This window comes from Notothenia rossii (assembly GCF_949606895.1).
Source record: "Notothenia rossii genome assembly, chromosome: 1".
Taxonomy (NCBI): Eukaryota; Metazoa; Chordata; class Actinopteri; order Perciformes; family Nototheniidae; genus Notothenia; species Notothenia rossii.
The window spans coordinates 9930914-9937732 of NC_136912.1; the positions used below are offsets into that span (position 1 = coordinate 9930914).

The window sequence follows — 6819 nt, forward strand, 5'->3', positions numbered from 1 at the left end:
CACATTTCAATAAATTGTAATTGCACTCCTTTTGTCCGTTATCCTTACTGAAAATGTTAAATTACACATTCACATCTGACTCAAGATTGGCACCATTTATTTGTGACGTTGCAAACTCTGCGTTTTTTTTTTGCCAAACTTTATAGGCCTGACAATAATCACTGAGGTGCAACGTAAAACACAAAACAACACACAAATTAAGTTCCTGTTAGACTACAAAACTAGTCAGTGTGCAGGCCTTTGTGTTACAATATAAGTGTCTCATAGTGAATGTCCTGTACTGCTCTTAAATCTCATCACATTTTCCTTTCCCTCTTGGATGTTCTTCTGGACCCTTAGAGAAAGAGAAAATGGTGAAGCAGTCCTGTCTCTCAGGCCTGTCCTTTCCTAACAGAAATATCAAAAAACATATTATTGCAGAGCAAGTGTGATATTTGAGAAAGAGGTGCGTTTGTTTGTTCAGGGGCTATACTTATAATGATTTTTTTATTTGAATGTGTTTTTTAAATCCAACAGTGTACTACAAAGATAATCAGATTATGAATAAACCGTTCTAAATTCATCAACATTGAAATAAATGTATTATAAAAATTAAAATATATTTAACTGTTATCACAACTTAGTGCAACTGTAGAAGCTTGCTATATTTGGTTGTCTCACTGAAATAATCACTTTTAACATGTTTTTTTACAGTCAGTTATGTTGCTTGGTAAAATGTAAATGTAACCTTTTTCTAAGAAAGTACACTCCACATCAATGATGTGTAGGTGATCTAGTATTCAGTCATGTTTAATGGCATGTATATCAGTGTATTAGAGTCATTACTTTATGCATTCTTTGTAAAGTATGAAAAAGGTGTACCTTGGAATCCGTGCTGAAGTTCTCTGCTGTTAGGAGTCCAGATCTGTCTCTCCTCCTCTGGTCCAGCCTTTCTGGATCACCTTAAGGAGACTTTGAACAAACAGATGTAAAGTTACATAAAGTTATCTTCTTTTAAAAACAGGTCATAATCTTATTGTTATACTTAAGAAATTGCTGGATATCACAGTCCTTATACTGAATCAGTTTGATTGAGTATTATTGTGTAGGTCCTTTTTATTTTAGTGTTACTTTGGATGAGGTTTTCATGAGTCAGTCAAATTAATTTGTTTTCATATGCCATATTCATATGTATCACACACGTAAGGGTAAGACACAAACCTATTTAACAAATGCAATGCAATGGATAAGCTTCATTTTCACTGAAGTCACAGATAACGTCATATCTAATATTTAAACAAATAATTTCCTTGTCACTAAAGCATTGACTACGCTATTCATCGTCCTTAAATGCAGGCATTAAGTTACATGTTCCGTTCTACAGCCACGATAAGGCTGTTTCTCAAGTGTGACGATAATAAAATGAAAAGAGGCATTGGTAATAATATTAAAAACAACAATGTTTGGGTCGTTAGTCAGATAGGCGGTTAGCTGCAATAAATAACTCCAGTTCAACAAACCATATTAAAATATCTAAGGGAGCGTTATTTCTGGACCATCTTGAAATGTGACGTTCATATTTTAAAGATACACACATTTCATTGTGAGGTTGATTTAATATACACTAAGCCTCTCTTCAACAATACTTTGACGTTAGCTAGTCTATTTTATGCTATAGTAGAGCATAGCGAATTGAAATGAACCTTAACAATGCATACAGTAACCTAACTAGCAAACTAACTATCTAACGTACAAGGATGACCTTATTTTAGCAACCTCGCACAGAAGCCTTTAGGTATACAGTAGCATCCCACTTAATGTGTTAAACTCTTGGATGCTACGGATAGCATCGTTAGCACAGATGGAGCTACGATTGCTCAAATGCTAACCCAACTCTAAACATTCATTAACGTTAGCTTAATAAAAACACCAGTAACATAGCATAAAGTACGCAGGGTTGACTTACCGAAGAAACTGCATTCATGGATGGTCTGTTTCAACCGCAGATAAATCCTATATTTGCATGACGAATAGTCCACCAGGAACCAACACAACAAACACGGCCGAGTTCAAGTAGTGTTCTCCTCATGAGCTGAGCCGCTGTAGCATCACGGAGCCAATGGAGCTCACGGAGCTAGCAGAGAGGAGCTAGGAGCAGCAGCCCCGTTGTCATGAAGGGGGAATCTAACTATATACAGAATATGTTTTTGGGGTTCCAGGCTAGAAACATGTTCATTTTCTGATGTTAAGTTGGACATTTTAACATAGGGTCTACGGGAATTGCTCCTATCTGCATCCATCACCTACAGTTTGCATTATTGGGCTTCGCCGCAGTGTCCCGGGGTTCGCCGCTTGGCTCTGATAGGCCAGAAGTCGGTTTGATTGGATTCGGGCTCGATTGCTTATCCTGTCTGAGTAGCCCGGATGATACTGCATCGCAATTTTTGAGGTCGAATTTTATACACCGAATTTTTACATCGAATTTTAAACACCGAAATATTTGACGTCGAATTTATTTTACTTGAATTTTTGGGATCTGAATTTGAACATTCAAATTGTTTTAACTTGAATTTTTACATTTTTATTTCACATAGGTAAATTGGGAGCAAAAAAAAAACAGATACATGATTTTCAAAGTATTTATTTTCAATGCTATAAATTCGGTGTCTGATAAAATTCAAATGCTTCTGTCTCTTGTTTGCTTCCATATCCTGGTTCTCCTTCCAACACTGGAAAAAAGAGTACTTGGATTTAATCAATGTTTTAAATGGAAAAAACCTTATATATTTAGTTGGTTTAATGTTTTTTTATTTGGTTTACTTCTATCCTTCTATTGCATTTACAGAAATGACAATTTAATGTAGTTTGTTTTATCCTTAAGTGGATGGAGTCACGACACTTCATTGATTTTAAATCTTCTGTTTCTGTCGTTGTTGTTGATGATGTTGCTGTAGCTAATGGATTCTCACCCTGCCCGCTCGTAAAGCTGCTAAACTGGGGTCACGGGGTCAGAGGTCGCTGCCTCTCCTTTGATGTGACCCTGACATCCTGGGAGGAAGAGGAAATGGAGGAGGAAGAGGATTCTTCATGGATTATTGGTAAAACACACACACGTTTGCATTTGTGGACGGACGTTTGAGCTGCGGACGCACACAGAGATGATGAGGCTCTCAACGTGTCTAAATAATCAATCACAACACTTTGACTGAAAACACACACACACACACTCAAAAACATCTTCAAATTCAATTATAGACTCTTAGGTGTAAACTAAAACATATGTCAAATCTGCTCCTCTGACATTTAAAAAAATAACTATGAACAGCCTTATTGACATTCATAAAAACATGCTCAGCCTGCATTTTAAACAATAAAGTATCCTAAAATGTAAAAAAATAACTACTGTGCCCAGCAAATAAGTTACTGATAAAACACAATTCAATTAGAAAAGAACAGAGAATTTCTATGTGTTATCTTTGCCTGTACACGTCAATTATGCTTCAATAAGAGCCCTTTACAAGCTGCTAAAAGGGTTACATTGTTATTTTGGGACAGAACAGCTGTTTCCTCCTCTTTCCAGTGTTTATGCTAAGCTAAGTTAGCATGCTGCAGGCTGGTGGTTTAGTATAATGTAAGAATGCTAATATTGCTAATTAGCACTTTAAACCAAGCATTGCTACAAAATCACATTTAGTGGATTTCATTTTTTACATGAATATGAAACTGTATTCACTAATGAGTAAAGTTTCTTTAATAATAAAGCCAGCATCATATGCAAACATTTTAGGTAAAACGTTTTAACTGTGTAAAACGTAATTCACTTTTTGTTAATATTGGCTCATTAATACGTAGCACGGTTACAAGGTTGTGGTTATCGTAAAGAGGGAAACGTCTCAGTTATTTCTATTATCTATTATCCAAAAGGATGAGAAATCTATGGTCAAAAAGGAATTTAAATAAAAGACATGCATCCAAACTTCTTAACTTCCACAGAAAACAAGAAAGAGGATGTGAACTTTTTCTCGTCGGAGGATGAGGGGTGTGAGGTTGAAAGGTGTTCAATGTGTTTTTCTCATCGCCTCGCTCCTCTCAGCTGGAGTTTCTAAACACACTGTTGCTTCAACTCCTCACACACACTGAGCAGCACTTCACACACTTTATGTCTCACCTCTCACCTTCTTCTTAAAGCTAATTCAACATATTTAAATTCATTAGTGGAGCAACAGTGGAAAAGTGCTTTACATTACACAGACACACATGGGTTCACACACACACACACACACACACGCACACGCACACGCACACACACACACACACACACGCACACGCACACACACACTAAGTGGGGTAGATTACATTCTCCCCAGGACTTGACTTGCATTAAAGTTTAAATGTGTTCAATTTGGACAGTCCCAATATTAGAGTGGAGTATCATTACACACCTTATTGGATGAGTCTGAGCAGAATAGATTTCTACTGATGAGATGAAGAGGCCTCAGGCACACACACACACATACACACACATGCACACACACTCAATTCATCCTCAACCCCACCACCAGTCTCTTACACACATACAGTCTTCTACAGATAGCTGCATTTTTCTCTTTGTGATGCTATTTGTGAATCCACTGAACATCGAAGCTATTTTCATGACATTTTTGTGTTATGATTTTGACTGTTAACTATTCCTAATATATACTGACATAATTGACCCTGGGAAAGGAAAAGAAAAACCCTCAAATTCAAATATGATTGTTAAACATAGCAACAGTCCGTTGTTTACTCTGACCTTTTACAAAAGTAAATATGGACACATCTGATAAAAAAAGTGTGTAGATGATGGTCCTTAATGGAGAATACACATATTTAACTTCTGAGTTTTTCCATAGCGTTCACAACAATCAGCCAGGTAAATACATTCTTACCACCTAATGAATCTGAGATAAAGTCAAAGCCTCTTTTACCTTCATGGCTTAGCTTCCTGTCACTTCCCGCCCCAATTCACTGTCTTACTTGAAGCTTTGTCTTCTTCTTTATCTCAGAAAATAGTATGTCTTCCGCCCCATGGTGTCCTCGTCTGAAGGAACACACACAAGAAGACACAACATGAAAATAAGTTGCAGAACAGCTCTTATTTTGTGAGAACAGACAGACTTTCTGTTACTGTTATACACCCTATTATAATGTTCAGCTCTTCACAGCAATACACCATATCATCTGATCGTCTTTTCCCCCTAAATCTGGAGTATCGTCCCTCCAGTTTGTGTCGTTTCACTTTCACAGTTTTCATTTTCATTTTTAATTGGTTGAGGTGTTGCATTGTAGCGACAGTGTTTCTGTGGTTACTTGTTGTTTCTGCTCCACTAATTAAAACTGCAATTTTAGTTTACTTCTGGTCTGATAATATCTCAATTGAGCTTTATATGCTGTTGTACTTTTATCTACTTTTAGATCAACGTGAGTTTTAGACCATACAGTGTAAGAGTCAGGAAATGTTTGGAAAGTTAGGATTAGCGGTAGAGATGTTTACATAAAGCATATGATGAGGGTCATTGTGAGGGTCGTGAGTGTTTTGACAAAAAGCATTACAAGTACAGAGATATACAAAATAACGATATTTTGCAACTTATTTTGTGTTAGTTTTGTTTCATTTAGTTTTTTTCAGTGAAAGAAAGTTGAAAATGAACTTTTCAGAGACAGAAATAACAATAATATCTGATGATTCAAAGTTATTTCCTAATCTAATTATTAAGCCTTTTACAACAAATGAAGGAGTCGTTTGTCCAAGTACTCTTGTCTGGTTGGTGTGAAAGTACGACAGTTTCACAGCTGCTCCAATGGTCATAAAAATAAAAACACAAGCTTTTCCTTAACGTCAATTACACCAAAAAGCACTGGTGTTCACAACAAAAATCAAGCTCTCGCATAACAAAAAAAATAGGCCCTTGAGAAGTAAAAAGCCCATCATTAAAGCAGTGAAACGCTGCTACTGTTTTTACTGAAACACTGTAAAACTCAGCGCAAAGTCAATACTGTGAGGTGTAATATGCGTGTTAAGGGCACATCAGTGTGTTCTCACCATCTTGCAATTTTAGAGCTTTAATCTGTTAAGCCCTGAGCCTGTTTTTCAGGCCTCAGGCTCGAAAATTACATTCCCAGAACAAATGACTATATCTTCACTTCTAAAAGGGGTAAATAAATAATATTTTTTCTCAAACCAATGATAAACCTTTGGATGTAGAAAAGTCAGAATCAATATACATGTTTTTATTTTAAAGTAAATTCAGATTGAACATAGTAAAAAAAAAAAAATGATAGCGTCCGTCCAAAAAAAATTAAAATTACAATAAACATTACTTATAGTGAAAACCACCTTTGAATGATAGTAGACTAAAAGCTTTAGGAATCCAAACTATAACATATAATAAGTACCCTGTATCTAGATTGATGCAAAACAAGTGACATGTGACCTTTGGAGAGAGGTTTAGCAACAAAAAAAAACACTTCTGGGGTCATTTGGGTGGATTTTCCACATAGATATATATAGAGTGGCGAAGTCACGCCCATCTACTTCCGGTCCATGGGACCTTATTTCGGAAAAATAATGTATTGAAGTCAATTGAGAGAGAAAACTTATCTTTCGATCCCGTTTGAATTGTGCCATGAATTACACATACGATGTTTGTCAATCTTAAAAAATCATTTCCTTGTCAAAAAAGTCACAGTTTGTCGTAAAACTGTTGAAATATAAGACTATGAAAAATAACGCAACTAGAAAGACTACAAATCCCAGAGTCGCGTAAGTGATGTCATAACTGATGTCACAATTGTTTTCCT

At 36.1% G+C, this 6819-nt stretch overlaps 1 long non-coding RNA gene across 1 annotated transcript; it reads right to left on the bottom strand.

Moving 5' to 3' along the window:
• Positions 1 to 6: 6 nt before the first annotated feature.
• Positions 7 to 2376, bottom strand: LOC307016022. Its single transcript, XR_013801724.1, has 3 exons — positions 1946 to 2376; positions 862 to 951; positions 7 to 387 (listed from the first exon to the last, which is right to left on the bottom strand). It is a non-coding gene; the product is annotated as an uncharacterized lncRNA (long non-coding RNA).
• Between the last annotated feature and the right edge of the window lie 4443 nt (positions 2377 to 6819).